General features: G+C 40.7%; 1 protein-coding gene across 7 annotated transcripts in view; it reads left to right on the forward strand.

The window, feature by feature from the left end:
• Positions 1-9760: 9760 nt before the first annotated feature.
• The window catches only part of LOC121858317 (cAMP-regulated phosphoprotein 21-like), a 286877-nt gene continuing 280296 nt past the window's right edge, over positions 9761-16341 (forward strand). For 6 of the 7 annotated variants that reach the window (XM_042354670.1, XM_042354667.1, XM_042354672.1 and 3 more), the window contains exon 1: positions 9767-9867. The gene's annotated coding sequence lies outside the window, so the exon portion shown is untranslated. Of the gene's footprint in view, positions 9868-16341 lie in introns of all 7 variants that reach the window. The other variant, XM_042354669.1, reaches the window with a different exon arrangement.

Here is a 16341-nt window from a genome sequence, read left to right on the forward strand (position 1 = left end):
TTTCGATATCGCAAAACTTTTTAAATTTGCATAAGAGTTCTGGCTGAGCTAATGTTTTATTTCTTACACTTTAAGATGGTACATATGAGTTATGAGACCGTGAGGTTATGATAGTTATGAGTTATGAGACCGTGAGGTTATGATAGTTATGAGGTCCTGAGGTTATGATAGTTATGAGGCCATGAGGTTATGATAGTTATGAGGCCCTGAGGTTATGATAGTTATGAGGCCATGAGGTTATGATAGTTATGAGGCCATGAGGTTATGAGGCCATGATAGTTATGAGGCCCTGAGGTTATGAGTTATGAGGCCATGAGGTTATGGTAGTTATGAGGCCCCTGAATGTTATGAGTTATGAGGCCATGAGGTTAAGTGATAGTTGGTGAGGCCCTGAATGTTATGAGTTATGAGGCCATGAGGCGGTGATAGTTATGAGGCCCTGAGGTTATGAGTTAAGAGGCCAAGTGAGGTTATGATAGTTATGAGGGTCTGAGGTTATGATTTATGAGGCCATGAGGTTATGATACAGGCGTCTCTGAGGTTATGATAGCGTGAGGCCCTGAGGTTAAGGAGTTATGAGCGTTGTTATGAGGCCATGAGGTTATGATAGTTATGGAGGCCAAGGAGGTTAAGTGAGGCCATGATAGGTTATGAGGCCATGAGGTTATGAGTTATGAGGCCCTGAGGTTATGAGGCCATGAGGTTATGATAGTTATGAGGCCCTGAGGTTAAGTGAGCCAGGAGGCCATGAGGTTAAGTGATAGTTGGGCGTGAGGCCCCTGGGAGGTTATGATAGTTATGAGGTCTCCTGGAGGTGGTTATGATAGTTATGAGGCCCTGAGGTTATGATAGTTATGAGGCTATGAGGTTATGATAGTTATGAGGTCCTGAGGTTATGATAGTTATGAGGCCCTGAGGTTATGATAGTTATGAGGCCCTGAGGTTATGATAGTTATGAGGCTATGCGGTTATGATATTTATGAGGCCAAGAGGTTATGATAGTTACAGCAGGGGTTGTACGTGGGTATGGTGGAGTGTACGTGGGTGTAGTGAAGTGTACGTAGGTGTAGTGGTGTGTACGTGGGTGTGATGGTGTGTACATGGGTGTAGTGGAGTGTACATGGGTGTGATGGTGTGTACATGGGTGTAGTTGAGTGTACGTGGGTGTGATGGTGTGTACATGGGTGTAGTGGAGTGTACGTGGGTGTGATGGTGTGTACATGGGTGTAGTGGAGTGTACGTGAGTGTGATGGTGTATACATGGGTGTAGTGGAGTGTACGTGGGTGTGATGGTGTGTACATGGGTGTAGTGGAGTGTACGTGGGTGTGATGGTGTATACATGGGTGTAGTGGAGTGTACGTGGGTGTGATGGTGTGTACATGGGTGTAGTGGAGTGTACGTGGGTGTGATGGTGTGTACATGGGTGTAGTGGAGTGTACGTGGGTGTGATGGTTGTACGTAGGTGTGGTGGGGTACACTCAATTACACACTTCCACACTTATGTACACAACTTCATGTACACATCAGATAACAGACAGACAGACACACACACACACACCGGGTGGTTGTGGAATGATAAAATAGCATGTCGGGACTTAGGGTAGTTGTCATGCAATTAATTTAGATTATGTTGTATGAATGTTGGGTTAGTGGAGCACATTCCCAAAGGTGTGTGTGTGTGTGTGTGTGTGTGTGTGTGTGTGTGTGTGTGTGTTTCAGTGTGTGTGTGTGTGTGTGTGTCCTCCAGCTGTAAGTTAGCAAATAATTACATTTAGATTTAGATATTGACGTTTAGAATTACATACATAAGGCGTTTACATTTTTTTTTTACTTACAATGACAAATGAAGAAATGTTGGACTGTTTTGAAAATTAATTTGGTAAGTTTGGGTTAGATTAGGTTAGGGTAGGTTAAGCTAGGGTAGGTTAGGTTAAGTTAGGGTATGGTAGGTTAAGTTAAGTTGGGTTGGTTAGGTTAGGGTAAAGTAGGTTAGGTTAGGGTAGGCTGGGTTAGAGTCGGTTAGATTAGGTAAAATTAATTTATTTGACAAAATTCGGCAAGTTTATGTTTCACTATAACAACTACGATTTTTTAATCTCCACGTCGCTAATTTTAATATGGTTAGTCAAATTTTATATCCCGGTGGAAGGTTTTCAGAGTTCGTACACATCTGTAAAGTCTGTATCAGAAATTCAGGCCTGGAATCTCATGAATTTCTGCCTGTCAATTAAAAAAAAGTTATTAATCCTCCAACACACACACACACACACACACACACACACACACACACACACACACACACACAAACAGAGGGTTTCAGTAATTACAGGACAAATTCTGTATCCTGATATATTTACTTGCCCTAAATACTGTATTCTTGAAGCTGAGTAACATTTACGTGGTGACCGTGGCAATATGGAGTCACTTATTTTTGGACGCAATATTCAGACGTTGACTATTGCAGTGTTGTGGGGTTGTGTTGTGTTGTTGGGACGTTGTGGTATGTTGTGTTTTGGTGTTGTGTTATCGTGTTGTGTTGTGGCGTTGTGGTATGTTGTGTTTTGGTGTTGTGTTATCGTGTTGTGTTGTGGCGTTGTGGTATGTTGAGGTGTTGTGTTATGGTGTTATGTTGTGGTGTTTGGGTATATTGTGGCGTTGTGGTATGTTGTGTTAAGGTTTTGTGTTTGAATTGAACTGGAGAGAGAGAGAGAGAGAGAGAGAGGAGAGAGAGAGAGAGAGAGAGAGAGAGCACATTCTCAACACAGACCTTATAGCTGAGCCCATGAAATCCCGTCACGAAGATGCGAACTTTCATTACGGAGGTCGTCCTTGAGTGTGTGTGTGTGTGTGTGTGTGTGTGTGTGTGTGTGTGTGATGGGTTGCTGGCTGTCAGGATGTCCTCACGAGGCTGGGCCAAGGCGGGTCATCAGGAGGGAGGGACGTGGGTGGTGCTCGCGTGTAAATTCCTTCTCAGAAGTCGTAAATCCTGGCCAAGTTGAGAACACGAGGGAGCATAACTCACTGGTAATAACGTACGTGTGTGTGTGTGTGTGTGTGTGTGTGTGTGTGTGTGTGTGTGCCATAAGAGATCCACTTGAGTTAGACAGTGGCCAGAGGTTGTCAGACGTATAACCTTTGATATTGCTATCATTTCAGGCACTATTGATTGCTCACGCTGGCGATGAATTTTACGGTAGGGAGGCTGATAAGTGTGATGACGAGGCCATTTAAAAGACTCAGTCAGCACGGAGCCAAACATAGTGTCAAGCCTCTTAATGGTGTTCTTGTAAAGTTCATGTGGCAATGTTCGGCTGTTATATGATGGTGTGTCGTGTGGTACCTGACGTAGTGTAATGGTTTCTTGTGCTGCCTTTTGTAGTAGTAGTGACACTGACAGTAATAATAATAATAGATACATATCACCTACAGTACGGTATATTTAGTACACTAATGACCTGCCCAGGGTTTGATCATTTGTCTTCTGAATATTATTAAATTAAAACAACAAAGGATCTCACATCAAAGGACCATCAACCATAAAGGTTATTCACTGTCAATAAAACACTTTTGTGATCCAGTGTGCAGTGTGGCCTGAATAAACCATTCCTTCCCCAGCAAAAATCCTTTCGATTTTAGAGAAGTGTGGGATAAAAATGGGTGACCTCGGCGTTTCAGAGAGATAGAGAGGGGGGAGTGAGGGGGCGTGACCTCTGACCTTTTACCCCTTCAGGCGTGATATCCTGCAGGTGAGTGTCGGTGTGTGTTGCTGGGGGTAGTGGGGGTTGGGGGTGTCGAAAAATAGACACCGCTTGGGATTGTAATTTAATAAGAGGTCAATGTAACACTTCACTCAACACTGCTAACCAGACTGAAAATAGTACGTATTAATATTTTCTAGAGTTTTGTTTTGTTGTAGTTTACAGGTGTGTGTGTGTGTGTGTGTGTGTGTGTGTGTGTGTGTTGATTATGCTTTTGGAATGATAAAGTGTAGTGCTGTTTATGGTGTCCTGTTCATACTAGAAAGTGAATAAATGTTGAATATAATGACAGTCTATTGATAATGTGTTCATAGTAGTGAAGACAAAGCATTAGATGGATGAAGACAGTTGTGGTACGTGGGATGGTGAAGACATTCTGGTGGTGGTGTGTGAGGAAAAACAAATTACTGTATACCTGTAAGTGATAAAGGTGAGTATAGGTAAGATTCGTGGTTGAAGAATTAATATAGTGGTTGAATGAACGTCCATTGTTGGCCCATATCATCCCTATTACTACCACCATTACCACCATTACCACCATTACCACCATTACCACCATTACCACTACCACCACCACCACCACCATACCACCACCACCACCACCACCACCACCACCACCACCACCACCACCACCACCGCCGCTGGTGCTGCTTCCTCGTACACACCGTCACCAGCTTGTGTAGGTGTGTGGTTGTGGGTGTCGACCTGGGGAACCTAGCGTGATTACAGGTAGATTTATATAATTTCCTCTTCACATACACCTTGATGAGTGAGTGCCCATCCCATCCTCTTCCTAATGTTCCTTTATCTTTTCTCCCTCTTTATCATCCGTCCTTATTACATCCCTCAATAATTATTATTTGTTTTCTTCCCCTTTCATCATCTGTCCTTCTCTAATCCCCCCCCCCCTTCATTGTCTCGCCTCACTCTCTTTCTTCCTTCTATATTGTATCATTCTGTTTATCCCTGCCTATCTCCTCTCCCTTATTATCTTCTCCTCCCCTTCTTCCAACATTCACCCTCCGCTATTTAAATTCTTAATTACTCCATCATTATCCTTTCCCCCTTTTACATTTTTTGCTCCCAATTTATACACTATTTTTATTCTTAGTCATGTTCTTTTCTCTTTTCCCTGCTTCTTATTTATTCGTCTCTTCCTCTTCTCATTTACTGTGTGTGTGTGTGTGTGTGTGTGTGTGTGTGTGTGTGTGTGTGTGTGTGTGTGTGTGTGTGACGATAACTCTTCCCATTCTCGTCTCATCATCTATCTATCCATCTATCTATTTATCTACCTATTAGTAACACACACACACACACACACACACACACACACACACACACACACTATATGTTAATGACACTACGCCTATCCACCAACGTCCCTGGTCGTGGGTGTGGCAGGAAGTAATCAGCGTTGGTGATAGCAGTGTTATCGCGGCCTCGGTGGGTGGGTGGGAGTCGCTTGTGTGTGTGTGTGTGTGTGTGTGTGTGTGTGTGTGTGTGTGTGTGTGTGTGTGTGTGTGTGTGCCTAATCTACAAGTTGGTGACACTTAGATGCCCCAACTAAAATGACCCACTTGAATGGCCTGTTTAAATACTCACACAGTGGCAGTCTGTTTACATCACTCTCTCTCGTACTTACTGTTCTTGGTAATACATGACGTCACCAGGGAGGTTGAAAGGTCTCATAAATCTCATCAAAAGTCACGAGGAATATTGTATCCTTTCACTTGAGGGTCACAAAGTCATACAGTAGGTCATATGTCATACATTAGGTCACAAAGGTCATACAGTAGATCACGGAGGTCATACAGTAGAGGTCATACAATCCATCACACAAGAGGTTATTTAATACATCCTCCCTGTTGCCTTCGTTATATAAATCATTTGCAAATTACCACTGTTAAGGCTGCAGTTAAATGGTGATTGACAGCAGTAATTGTTTCCTCCTTGAGATGGTCGGAGGGTTGTGGAATACCTGTCTGGATCAATTACGTTCATCTGATACTACCTGGTACTTGATACATTCTATACCTGTGAGGGAATAGCACCTGTTTGGATTTCACGCTGGCTAATGATTTGGACATGTTTAATGTGACGTGAAGTGTGTGTGTGTGTGTGTGTGTGTGTGTGTGTGTGTGTGTTGAGGGGAACAGGTCGCCATTTTGGTCATGTATCACGTTATATGCCCATTAAGGTCGCCATGGTTCTCCGCCTCCGGGTTATCTACGGCGACTCCTTCAACTGCTCCTGCTGTGGCTGTAGTTTTTGTTGTTGTTTTGGGGAGGTATGGGCCAGTGTTGTTGTTACTGCTGACTTGTAGTAGTAATAGTAGTAGTAGTAGTGGTGAAGTATTAGTAATGAGTAATGTATTAGTAGTAGTAGTAATGGGTAATGTAGTAGTAGTAATGCATTATTATTATTATTATTATTATTATTATTATTAGTAGTAGTAGTAGTAGTAGTAGTAGTAGTAGTAGTAGTAGTAGTAGCTGATGTTCGAGGCTTGAGAATCTTTCACTTGGATCTATGTCGCTAAAGACGCCCAACGCTGTCGGTTCAGTTTGTCCTCACGTTCTTCCTTAGTGTTGTGTTGACGTAAACTACACACACACACACACACACACACACACACACACACACACACACACACACACACACACTGTCTTCCCACGTCTCTCCACTTTCAATTCTTTCCCTCTACTCTTTCTATCATCTTGTTCTGTTTTCCCCTCATTCCGTCCTTCCTGAATCTCTCCCCATCTTTCCCTTCCATCCTTGTCCATCACCTGGGCTTTGTCTGTTATTCCCTCGTTTTTGCCACTTTCTCTCTTCCTTCTTCCTTCCATCTCTTCCTCTCTTTCTTGCCACCAGACATGTCCATCCCCCGTGACACTAAGCCTTCCCCTCTTCTCCCTCCCCTACTTCTCTCTCCTCCACCTTCCACTCCCCTTCTCCTCTTTCTTTCCCCTCCCCTTTTCTTCTTTATTGTCTTTGTATATTTTCTTTTGCCATTATGTTGTTAATTCCCTTTACACTCTCTCTCTCTCTCTCTCTCTCTCTCTCTCTCTCTCTCTCTCACACCTTCATCCTCTTCGACTTTTCTTGTCTCCTGCCTTTATCTTTGTTCTTAATTCCTTTTCATTCATTGCTTCTCTTGTTAACTTGTCCTCCATATCCTCCTCTTAGCCTCCTCATCTCTTTCATTCTTCCCCTTATCTAGTTCTTCTTTCTTTATTCTTCCATTCGTCTCCATTAACCACCCTCTCTACCCTGTTTCCACCTTAAAAGCAACATCACCTGCTTCCGTCCGTGTTAGGTGAGAGTGTAGTGAAAACTTAAGTCCTGCGTGGCTGGTGTAGGCGGGTAGGCGTCACCCCCTCAGCTCTCCCACACACACACAGTCAGGAGGTTCACTTATTATATGCCAGACTTGTATGGGTTTAATGTATGGTATTGTATGTTTGTGTATGTATGTATCTCATGTTTGGTGATTATGTATAATTATGTATCTCTTATGTATGAGATTATGTTTATGTATCTCATGTTTGGTGGTCATGTATGGTTATGTATTTCTTGTGTATGGTGGTTATGTATGATTATGTATCTCTTATGTATGGTGATTATGTATTTCTTAAGTATGGTGGTTATGTATGATTATGTATCTCTTATGTATGGTGGTTATGTATCTTATGTATGGTGGTTATGTATGACTATGTATATCTTATGTATGGTGGTTATGTATGACTATGTATCTCTTATGTATGGTGGTTATGTATGATTATGTATCTTATTTATGGTGGTTATGTATGATTATGTATCTTATTTATGGTGGTTATGTATGGCTTAATCTTATAGCTTCTGTAGACAAGGGGTTTCTATGTAGCTAACGTTTTGTAAGTTTTCACTGTGTATGTGTTTTCATGTATGTTATTTTGTAGTATAATGTGAGTTGAAAAATCCTTAGACTTTTTAGGGACTCGCATAATTATGCTTTTGTAGATATATGATAAAGTTTATAACAAAATATTATTGTTGACGTTGGCATGAATTGTTTTAATTAATATCTGAAGTTAATGAAGACAGACAGACAGACAGTGAGTGTTTATACGCTTTTTGTGTGTTCCGGTATTGTTGGTTTGTATATTTTGATGCGTATTATTATTCTGCCGTGAAGACTGTGTATATCTCTGCACTCTGGCTCTTCCTCCTTCACCCTGTATGGATGAGGAGCAGAATGTATTTGTTTCTTGAGCGAGGTGCAGCCAGCGTGTGTTAGAGAGAGAGAGAGAGAGAGAGAGAGAGAGAAATGTTGACGCGGCTCCCATCTTTTCCTGTCCGCCGAGATACAGTGTTTTGAGTTGCTTATACGAAGAACATCATTAGGCGTTAAATCCATGGGCTTGGAATGTCTCAGAGACTCGGTATATATTATAATTATATAACTATCGTGATATACTTTTACCTCCCGTCTTCTACCACACACTGTAGCTGGGTGGTGTCGTAGTTCATTATACGTAACACATTTATATTCTTCCCTGTATCGAATTGTTTTTTTTTATCTTTATAACATATAGACTTGGACTGGGTAATGTCTTAAAGAACCTAACATAGTCATCGTTCCCTCAAGGCCCTGGTGTCTTAACAGATTTTCTCACTTAACATAAAATACGAGAATTCATCGTCTTTTAACACAAGAGTCTCCTAATATATATTTCAACCCTTTAATAATTTCTTTCTGTTTTGACCACCATATTTGTGCCGTAAGTTCTTTTTTTTTCCACGTAAGAGAATTTGTGTGAGGGAAGAGGAGGAAGGTGGCGTGCGAATCTTGGGGAATCTGGAGTCGAGTAATGGAGAGAACATTGAGGTTGCGTGCGTGTAATGACACTATAATGGCCGTTTTCCTTTGGATTTTCTTTTATGGTTAGTTGGTCCGCCTGCTGTTGGCCTTGACGACTGAGGCAGCAGGGATTGGAAGGAGGGATTGTGTAGTTACGAGAGAGGGATTAGGGGGAAAGTGTGCGAGAGAGAAGGATAGTTTCTGCCAGAGGGGGATTGTAGGTGGGGAAGAGACTGGAGGTGCAAGAGAGGGATTGGGGGCATGTGTACGAGAGAGGGATTGGAGGTGCAAGAGAGGGATTGGAAAGTATGCAAAGGGGGAATTTCGAGTGGCAGAGAAGGATTGGGAGCGTGAAAAGACCTTGGAACATGGAGGAGGGAGGGACTGGCAGCATGAAGAAAGGGTTGTGAATATACAGTATAGGAGGGATTATATTATTTTATTTAGAAACATAAGGAAGGGAGTAAATCTCTCTCTCTCTCTCTCTCTCTCTCTCTCTCTCTCTCTCTCTCTCTCTCTCTCCTGTGTGTGTGTGTGTTGATGACTTACCTGCCTGCTGCTGAAGGGGTTGACCTCAGTGGTAGATGGGTTCCTTGATCTGGTTCGTTACCTTGAAGTCAGAGTTAATGAGTAGTATGTTACCTTGAGACTGAATTAGAAAATGGCTCTATTTTTACCTGTATTCGTTGTGTATTCATATTTATACATGGCCTTGTGTTCCTCTCTCGTATACCTGTCCTTGTTAGTGTTGATTAACTCATTAAGTCTCGTTTTATGTGTTGGACGAATGAAACATATTAGTGTTATTGTTTTGGTTGTGTGACAGTTCCTGGTTCGTGTACCTGCCCGAGTGACCTGTAAGAGTGTTGTGCTCTGTTAATTAAGGCATTTTGTACCTCTTCTGCCCTCTGGTGGATTTGTTGAGAAGCTCTATTGATGTTACACTAATAACATCATTGTAGCGAGCATAGTTTATCAGTGTTCACTATTTATTTTTTGTCATTGTTGTCATCATCATTGTTGCTTTGTCATTGTAGCCAAATCAAAACAGATAATATAATAGTGTACACATTATTATGGAGAACGAATTCCAGAATAATCTCTTCCGCCGAGAGAGTCACACCGCATTATTTCCTAATTAACTATTTTTGCGCCCCGCAGGTTAATGAAATGCGCGAGTGAGTCTGGGAGCGGTCCGGAGGTTGGAGGTGGCCGCATATGACGTCACTACTGCCGGCAGCCAATCACACCTCATTATGTAGATGGTGAGTTGCTGCTCATTTACAGTTAGTCACCTGTATATAGCCAAGAGTTTATTGTCGCTACATTTTCCACATTTCTTGTTTTACACATTTTGTAAATTAGATACATATATTATTGTATTAGATCTTTATTTTACAAACGTACCTGATTTCTATATTTTTAATAGGGTGTGGCAAAGAGGAGTATTATGTTAGGATTCTGTGCAGCGACAAATAGTAAATATTACTCAGGGCTTGGCTGTCATGAGGGCAGGACTGTACCGGCAAGATAATATAGTTTTACCTCGTCAGTGTGGGCGTCTATACATCTTCTGGCTCGAGTTTCAGCATTGTGTCTGTATATATGTTTGTATATTATGTAACAACCGCATGGTATTTTATGGGGAGTTATTTTAATGTTTTTTTTTCTACGACCCAGTGCTTCTATTATCGATGTCGTGTTTCTGCCTCTATAAGCATGAGTGATTATTTAGATTAATATTTGATGGTGTGTTTATTGTGATTACTTGTGTTTACATTTTATCTGGGACGACGTGATTTTTTTTTCTGGTTTTGTGTCATTTTATTTTCCTGCAGGATTTGTGTGTGTCTATCGGGTTATTGTCACACCTCTTTTATACAATCACTCAGAACCTGTTGTCTAGGTTAGGTTTTCAAAATCCTTCGTCCGTTGTGTCATATATATTTTTTTTTCACCACAATTTCGTATAGATAGATAGATGGTGTTTTGAATGACTCTACCTTTAAAATCTACCTCAATATAGCATTCCATAATCCCTTGTATTGTGTACCACGTATCTCCCCATAGTTCAGTCTTTCCCTTTGTAAACTGAAGATATTATTTCGCTATATATTTTTTTTTTTTGGTTGAAAGAGATGACGGGAACCTTAGTCGTGTCCTCAGTATTTAATGAACTCTTTTACGTTATCAGGTGAAAGTATTCGGTAAGTTACAATAGATTTGACGCGGTTATTGTCAAGAGGTTCACATATTGTATAAGATATATTGTTCACAGTTAGAATTGCCGAGCTTATTATTCTCTATTATTATCTAGTTTTATTTATTTTTTTGCTTTTTTTACATGTTCAACACAATTAACCTAACCAGCGTCTTGACAATGGTATGGTATGGTTAGGTTAGGTTAGGCTAGTTGGCTAGGTTAGGTTAGGATAGATTAGGTTAGTTTTTGTTAGATTAGGTAAGGTTTGTTGGCTAGGTTAGGTTAGTTGGCTAGATAAGGTTAGGTTTGTTGGCTAGGTTAGATTAGGCTCGGTTAGTTGACTAGGTTAGATTATATTAGATTAGGTTAGGTTAGTTGGCTAGGTTAGGTTAAGTTAATTGCTTCATATCTATTCAAGTTCAGGAGAGAGGTTCGTCTGGTAAAAAAAAAATAAGCTAATTTATTCTGAAAAATGACAAGTATTTTTCTTGACAAATATCTTCAGGTCAAATAAGTTAATTACAGGCAGAAAAGATTGTACCCGGGCCATCATAATCTACCGCCAAGACATAATAACTCACTCAAAAAACTATTTCTACTTGGGGGGGGGGGGTCGATGAATTTCGGAATGAACACTGGGAGTTGTCAAAGTCCTTCGTTCGTTGTGTCTTATTTTGTCAACACAATTTTGTGTGTGTGTGTGTGTGTGTGTATATATATATATATATATATATATATATATATATATATATATATATATATATATATATATATAATTTTTTTTTTAGTGACTCTTACAAGGACTAACTTAAGATTGCTTGAATCATATGGGTTAGGTTAGGTTACTGTAGTAAAGAAGCGATGTCGAGGTGCTCAGAGTTCACCCACGGCAGCTATCAAGGGTCAGGGGTCGCTGGGATGTAACTAACGTATGACCCCCCACAGTACGTCAGGCTGCCTGGGGACTTGGCTCTAGTTTTAATCCCCCTGGACCGAGGACCGTGGGCAGGAACACAGCTGCTCTGAGAATAAAACACTGTAGTCGACACGAAAATGAAGATTTTGGTTCCGAAAATAGATTGAGCTAACGTATAATTCAACTCTTGCTTTATTTTTGTCTACGAGTGTCAGTCATTGAGTGAGATGACGTGATTGGTTATTCTAGGAAACATCTTTTAAAGGTCATTGTGTAGTAAGAGTTGGGTGACCAGAGAACCCATTTTATTATAACAGGTTAATGAGGGGTGACAATGAAAGGCCATTTTGTGATGACTGATCTTATATCACATGAGCCTCCAGTTATACCTGTAATGAAAACTTCTTGTAAGAAAATATATAACAAGAGGAAGGAGTATAAGAGTTAAAGTCAGTTTAGCAGAGTCAACACACACACAGGCACATTAACGACCGGTCTAACGCTTAACAAACTACTGTAATAATTAATAATAACTTTATAACAACTTGTGTCACCGTCAGTCCTTGCCTACGGAAGAACGGCATTAGAGTGGGGCGAAACCCCTTGGCGGAGGAGGGTGTTGGGGGGCTGGTCACACACACAAGCGTCATATGAGAAACAACTGTACAGGCGCCATAATAAACGAATTATCTCTGGGTGGACGGGAACGCCAGGCACTGATGATTTGCTCGTGCTGGCATGGTTTTTTTTGCTTTATTTTGTTTATTTTAAAGGGATTTTAGTGCAGGTGGTGGATCAAATTGGACAGGTAGACAAGGAACCGACCTATTCCTTTTCACCTGTATGGATTACCTCACTACACAAACTGTTCTTCTTGCTGTTTTTCCCCTCTTTTAATTTGTAATATCTTTATTGTCATTACTCTCTCTCTCTCTCCTGTCTCGCCTTCGCTTTTCTAATTAACCTGTTCTCCTCATCTTCTCTTTTAATAGAAACGTCAGTGTTCTCTCCCTCTCTCCTTCTCTCCCTCTCCCTCTACCTGTCCATGATATTCTCCACCTTTATTGCGTGTTCTCCCTTCCTTTCTTCTCTTCGTCTTTGTTCTGACCCCACAGTATATAATCACTTGTAATCAGTTTTTTCTTTTTCCTTATGTATTTTATTCTTGTTCCTCCTCTCTTCCCTGTTTACTCTGTTTACTCTCTTCTCCTCCTCCTCCTCTATTCTGTCTTTAGTGAGTTTATTTGTTTTTATTTATTTTTCTTCCTCCTCCTCTTTTTCTTTACGTCATTACTTGGTTTATTTTCGAATTTTCTCTGTCTTTCCATTTTCTTACTTTTATTGTTGTTGTTTATTCTCCTTTTTCGTATCCTTACTCTTATTGGGTGTTATGTGCATCTCTCTCTCTCTCTCTCTCTCTCTCTCTCTCTCTCTCTCTCTCTCTCTCTCTCTCTCTCTCTCTCTCTCTCTCTCTCTCTCTCATCCCTTTATATCCCTTCTCCTTAATTCTCGTCATTCTCCCCTCCTTCCCTTCCACCAATCCTTATTCATCTTTGTGTTTTCATTTAGTATTTGTTCTCTTGTTAACATAATTCAATATTTTTGCTTCCTTTGATTCTGTTTTATGGGTGGGATGAGGGGAGTGGGGGAGGAATGAGGGAGGAAGGAGAGGAGTGAGGGAGGAAGGAGAGGAGTGAGAGACGAGTGAGGGAGGAATGAGGAGGAAGGAGAGGAATGAGGTGGGGAGGATGGAGAGGAATGAGGAGGAAGGAGAGGAATGAGGTGGGGAGGATGGAGAGGAATGAGGTGAGGATGGAGGAGGAGGAGGGAGGAATGAGGGGAGATGAGGTGGGGAGAGGGAATGGAGATAGTAGGATGGGAGTTTGGGCAGGAGGGGGTGGAGAGGGGGAAGGAGGTTAAGTGAGGGGGGATGGGGAGGAGGGTTGAGTAAGGTAGAAGGGAGGAAAGAGGAGAGTGGGAGAGGAAAGGAGGTGGGTAAGGGAGTAGGTGGAGTGGGAAGGAGTTGAGTGGAAGGGGTGAGAGTGGAGTAAGACGGTGATTGGTAGAAGAGCGTAACTAGGAGGAGAATAAATAAAAGAGAGATGAACGGGGAAGCAAAGTGAGTGGATGAAAGATCGAGTGAAAGGCACGAGGGAGAGGGAGTGAGAAAAACGACTAATTAGGAAAAATGGATAAGAGAGAGAGAGAGAGAGAGAGAGAGAGAGAGAGAGAGAGAGAGAGAGAGAGAGAGAGATTTAATAGCTTGCCTTGGCAGAGTACAAGAAAAAACAATCACTAGAGCCAAACACACAAACACACACACTCACGCAAAGGAACTTAAAAAAGAAAATAGGTTACACGGAGGAAATTTGAAAACGCCCAGAATTTTCGGAATTTAGGAATTCGTGTGTAAAAAAAAAATATTGTCAGAGTTTGGAACGAGAAGAAACAGTGATGTATGGTGTTGGTGTGTGTGATAAAAGGCTTCTGTATTCATAGCCATTGGGGGTAGTGCTGATGAGGGCGGGATTGTATTAGTGGTGAACGTGCCATGACCCTCCTCGCTTCCTCAATTGTCCGTATAAATAAAGTCAGTTACTTTAAGCATAATCCAAAGGTAGAAAATGAATCATGTTTAATTACAATATATTTCATACTCACTTGTTCTTGTTTTTAAGTCACTCAAAAATTTATCGATACAAAATTGTGTTGAGAGAATCAGACACAACGGACGAAGGATTGTGACATCCCTTCCGAGACAACAGGAGTCGCAGTGTTCATTCTGATAGTCATCGACCCCCCCCCAAGTACAGTTTAAAATACAATAATTAATAGTCTTGTGTTTGTATTAGCATATTCTCAGGTTTTGTGTCATTACTTACGGAGATTAAAATGGTAGAAATCCTTATTATGTGTCCTTTAGTAAGTCAAATAATGGTAAGGGTTTGATGTTTATTGTTTATTAATCTATACGGAACGTAACTCTTGTATTAACGTTCTTGTTTTGTTGGGTTTTAGTTAAGTAAGTAATGCATCATCACCGCCACCACCACCAGACACTGTACACAACATCCTCTTCAATTCTGTCCAAGATCAAGGTCATGGGAAGGTCAGGGGTCAAATCTTTGTTCCCCCGTTAATTTTTGTTGTGATGTGCATGTTGTGATGAAGCTTCCCGCGAGTTTACTGCCACACTAGACCTCAGGTGTATAATATATATATATATATATATATATATATATATATATATATATATATATATATATATATATATATATATATATATATATATATATATATATATATGTGTGTGTGTGTGTGTGTGTGTGTGTGTGTGTTAGTTTGTTATCGGTTCTCAGCGTCTCTGTGTCTACCTTGTTTGTTGAAGTTTAAGGTATACTTAACGCCTCAGCTAAGAGAGCCCATCATAGGTATTCGTGTGGAGTGACTAGATTATTATTATTTTTTTTTTTACGGAGATAAGCCCACCCGGGCACAGGTCACTGACCCACATCGGGGCCTGGGGGGCGAAAATGTAATAATAATAATAATAATAATAATAATAATAATAATAATAATAATAATAATAATAATAAATTAAAAAATATACAATAAAATAAATAATAAAATATTAATAATAATAAAAAATAATAATAGTGAGAAACGATATACAGTAGGTATGTTGTGCTGTCAAAGTAAGAGAAACACTTGAGACCCTGCAATTGTGTGTAAATGAGGCAGAAAGTAAGATCAGCAACCTGGGACTTGGTCAATTTTTGTGATGCCATATGGCAGCAGGATCTACCATTAGACAACACATTATGCTTCCAATATCTTCCCAGGTGGTAGTACCTCCCTGTTTAATAGCTGGGTAACATCTTTGAGGACTGCTCTGGTCACCGTCGACTAAGTAACAACTTCACCTCCCACTTACAATGTCTTCAGCAAAGAAAATTAAAAGTTTGTAAGCGACTGTCAGTGTTTAGTTTTATTCTCTTACGTCAAACAACTTATGGTGTTTAGTAATCACTGCCCCATTCACTATAGACGAATGTGTGTGTGGATGAAGGTAATGATTTGTCTGTATTTCCCCTCGGTGGCATCTTTTGTGCAACTTTCCTCAAACCTTTTCAGTGATGCCATGATGAGTTTTATACACGTATTCTTTTAATTAAAAGTCAATGTGCAGGTAAATTTAAAGTTTCTCAAGCGTCAGTTTTTGTATCTACTTTTATTTTTTTATTTTTAATTGCTGAAGAACCATGGGGGCGTTAGTCAAACAGTTAATTGAAGAAAAAACAAATAATCACACTCCTGCCAGATGTCTTAGCCATTTTCCAGGAGGCACGTGCAGGCAGAAATGTGTGGGGAGGAATATATCGTGTCCCAGAGTAGTCTTTTACACTGACTGGAGCCTCTAGTAGTGTATAAGTGTGCGGCGTAGAGAAAGAAAAGTACTATAGTAGTCTTCATACAAGGGGTCATTTTCTTCACCAGTACGATCTATAGAACTGTCGCGACTTAGGCGGTGGAGGAGGGGAGGAATGGTCACAAGGTCATATCTTTGAAAGAGAGAAAAAACTCCAAATAGTATGGCTCTCATGCAGAGTATTAACATGA

Source organism: Homarus americanus, unplaced genomic scaffold (genome assembly GCF_018991925.1).
Source record: "Homarus americanus isolate GMGI-L3 unplaced genomic scaffold, GMGI_Hamer_2.0 scaffold57980, whole genome shotgun sequence".
In the NCBI taxonomy this organism is placed as follows: domain Eukaryota; kingdom Metazoa; phylum Arthropoda; class Malacostraca; order Decapoda; family Nephropidae; genus Homarus; species Homarus americanus.